The sequence below is a fragment of the Anopheles ziemanni genome, chromosome 3, assembly GCF_943734765.1.
Source record: "Anopheles ziemanni chromosome 3, idAnoZiCoDA_A2_x.2, whole genome shotgun sequence".
Taxonomy (NCBI): domain Eukaryota; kingdom Metazoa; phylum Arthropoda; class Insecta; order Diptera; family Culicidae; genus Anopheles; species Anopheles ziemanni.
The window spans coordinates 38823837-38827952 of NC_080706.1; positions in this window are offsets into that span (position 1 = coordinate 38823837).

Here is a 4116-nt window from a genome sequence, read left to right on the forward strand (position 1 = left end):
AACTGGACAACTAGACAACATTCTACGTGCTCGGAGGAGCTTACTCTCGTAGCGCGGGCATAATGGTGGCAGGGTGGGAAGTAGCGAAAACGGACCGGGCGCCCCGGGTTGGGAGTAATAAAACACACGAATAAACATGACTACCTCTAAACTGGACCATTCATCACCTGTCCCCAGCGTCGTGGCGCATCGTCGTCGTTTCATTTCCCGTCCACGGCGCATGGCGGCCGGTGGAGGGCTGGGCCCGCGTTCCTGGCGCGTCCCATGGCGTGCAGAAATCTGACGCGAATGCGAAGGACGTTCTAGGAGCGCAGGAACCGCCCAGCGAGTGTGTACGGCGGCGGGAACGATGGCCGATGGGTGATGATGAAAATAGTATGAATTTTTCATTTTCACTCCCACACACTGGGACGGGCGGGGAGGGGAGAAGCGGTGTGGGGCGGTGATCATGGTGGGCTGAATCTTGAAACTAAGCTCCCCGGGTTGCGGCCGAGCTTCTCCTTTTTTTACGGCTCTGATTTTAATAACTACGGCGACTATAACTCGGGAAAAAGGTAATAAAACTGAAATCGCACGTCGTATCCATGGAGTGATTTATACGATGACCATCGTACGGACCTTTCCCCCGTTTCATTGGCCCTTTCCCCCCACCCCCCCTTGGTGGTACCCCGCCCATATCACCAGGACACGGTCCGCGCCACCGAGGACCTCCGGGATATAAAAAGAACGGCACGGGAGACACTGGCGCAGCGGTGCCGGGTGTAGAAAATGTGATGAATAAAAGTCGTATATTTCATTTTCTTAGAAATTATACGACCTTTTCCGAGCTTCTCACTCGTTCTTTCCCTTTCTCTCTCTGCCTATCTCTGTCTGTTTTCCGGACGAGCTGTCTTGTTCTGCATTTTTCCCTTCACTGGACAGTCGTAAACCCTCAGTCGGCGCTGATAAGCAACATTCCCGGAGGAGAAGGAAAAAAGATTTTCCCTGCCTTTTTCGTTGCCTTGGCACCGCAACCGAGGTGTATAATGAAACTCAGCGAGTATGTATGTGTGTGTGTGAATAAGCGAAGTTTTTTTTGTTCCTGTTGTATACGGTACAGATTTATTTTGCCTTCTTTGCATTTCGATTTTATTTTCTTCTTTATTTTTGCCCCTTTTTTATTGCCCCGCTCGGTCCATTCCGTGCACGCTCGGAAGGATTTGCTCGGTTTTATTTCGGTTGCAAATTTTTATTTGCCCACCGCTGGCGAGTTTTATACGAGCTTCTGAAATGATATAAAGATTATCTGTTGTATGCTTTAGTTATTATTTGCCCGGAATGAAAAGGATCAACTCACTCGTAAACAAAGCGTAATCCCCGCAGTCGTCACCAACCGGAAAGAAGCTGCTGGCCGCAGGTGGAAAAGATGGGACACAAATCTAGATCATCTAAGACGCTCCCCCCCTCCTTGGTGCCGCCACCCCCTCTCCCTTGGGACCACCAACGAAACGCACAGTCACAAAGTTGAACCCAGGGGTGCTTCGGGGTTGTGCATTTGAACAAATTTGTTTTTGCAGACAACTTGGCGTTCGGAGTGCGGTTGTTTTACGATGGTTTTCAAAGCCAAGCTCATGGAATGGCCTTCTGGGCCACTAATTTCCAGTGCAAATCACCCCACACCCGCTCCCACGAGCCGAGCGTAATCGTTCACGGAAGATGTGCGAAGGTAACCGTAAATGTTATCTGTTGAAGGATTTTTTTTTTTTTTAGAAAAAAGCTCGAACTCACTCCCGGAAGCCCGTGGGTTTCGCTTTTTTCCGCACTTGAACCTCTAAACGAGGGTCTATTAATTGGAGGTATTTACTATCGCAGGACGGGGTGGACGTTTTATAGGCGCTTTCGTCGTAAAAATTGACCACCTTTGGAGCAAATGCGTCCATTACCCTCTGTTCATCGCAAGGTTCCGCGGCACGGTGTAATAGATTAAATTTTTCCCTAACAAAGAAAAATGCTTAATGTTCACCTGCATAAAATATTGCCTCTGTTCACACTCGTGTAAACATGGATGATGATACCGGCCCGTTTATTCACTTTCCATTCCGATGGCGAATGGTATATGCGCCATAAAGATAAGACAAGATTTTTGTTTGGTACACTTTTTCTTTCCCTTCTAACCTCCCCTCCCCGCCAGGCGTCTTGTGGGGAGGGGGAATTCTTTTATCTTTCAAACGACCCGCGCTTGGAGTGTTAAAACATATGATTTGCTGCCTCGCGGTGCATTTATTTTATCGATGGCAAACATTTTAATATCTCGGCTCGGGTGAGAAATTGACTTGCTAATCATCTACATCCAGGCACGGTTTTCGTGAAGCTAAAGCTGGGATGAGTTCACCCGTGGTGTCGTTAAAAGAAACACCCGACGAGAAATTATGATCACCGAAGACAATAGCAGTTAGGGTTGTTACGTTTTCGTTTCAAGCCGTTCGATACTGCATGTTGTGAGATGCACTGCTTGTGCGCTTTTTGAATGTAGTGTTTTAAGACCGATATAAAACAACTCCTAATGGTTAAAAGAAAGAGGCCATGAAGTTCGTATCAAGTGTTTTCCACCATTGCTGGACTGAAATCTACCGGTGGAAGCTAGGATATGATTTTACTGAAGCTATTTTAAGGTGGAATAAAAAAATTATTGCCTATAAATTTAAATCACTGATGTAAATATTATAATTTGCTAAAATGAAAGTTTCAATAAAAATCTACTATACACTCTGTCCAGTTGCTATAAGACCACCTTGGTTTTCACCATTTTTAATAGAAATATTGGTATGTGAGTATTGGTAATTACTCACTCTAGTTAATTTTTTGCTAAAACCTGCCTAATTTACTATAATTAGTACGGAAATTTATCGCATTCCGACATTTCTCGCTCAAAATGACACAATTTATACATTCATCAGCACTATTTATAAGTTTTCTGTCTTCAAAATCACGATTATACCATCAGTGGTTTTTATTTCAGAAAAAGTCGCTACTGGTCTTATAGCAAATGGACAATCGTTGAATCGACTTTCAAAGTTTTATCATACTATTTTTGGGAAGCTTTGCAAAACTATAAATTTCTGGATTTGTTTAACAAAATTAGGCAGATTTTTACCAAAAAATTATCGAGAGCGAGCTGACTTACAAATATTTTCATGGTAAATCGGTAACTGGACAGAGTGTAGATAAAAAGCCACGGGTAATCAATCATAAAACTGTTGTAAAATTAGTTACTGCGGAATCAAACTTTTTGTGAATATTACAAACAAAACAGCATCTTTTTTTTTACGCTCGTTGATGCAGAAAACTATGAATGTATAAACGAAAACCCTAATAATAGAAAAAAACAATAGTTTATTGCGATATAAACTGCTCCCCATTTTCTTACTTTTCATTCGTATAGCGCAGTTCTAAACACATTTCTATTAATGTTCTAATTTAAAGCATTAACAAACAGAGGAAATCACAAAACCATAATAAGATTATCATAATTAATTGATATAGTTTATTTATGCTGAACATGGTTTAAAAAATCAGTGTTTTTGAACGATGTCGAACGATTCGTTAAATCGCTACTTTTGTTGTGTATATTAACGCAACACCCGCACGCTCGGTACATCTGTTTACACTTTGGGCTGTATAAATTTTCATCTTACCCTTTGGCCCCGACCGTGTCTGTGCTGTCCAGGGCCGGCCTGTCTCGATTCAGCCCTCTGTTTCGGTGCGCGGTTCCGGCTTCCGAAAATTCGAAGCCTAGACGCTGTATAATTTAGCAATAACAGTGCTCTTTTATTGGATAAACAATTATACACACACACCTTTCTCCTAATTCTTCCCGCTCCCAAAAGGGGCATCGGTAAGGGCGTCGCGTCGCTCGACACCACCTTCCTATCCGTGGGGCGTAACGGATGAAAATGGAGTTCCAATTTTCCGCTTGATGAAAATCGACGTACCACGCGCAAACTCGGCGTTGCTAACGCGGACGGGCGGGCGAAAAAAGGAACGATCGAGCACAAAGTCGTCATCCCTTCGTTAGGCCCCGCGAGAGGTGCGTGTAAATCTCCGTTCGTTGGAATTTTCCTCCAGCAAAGCCCGACC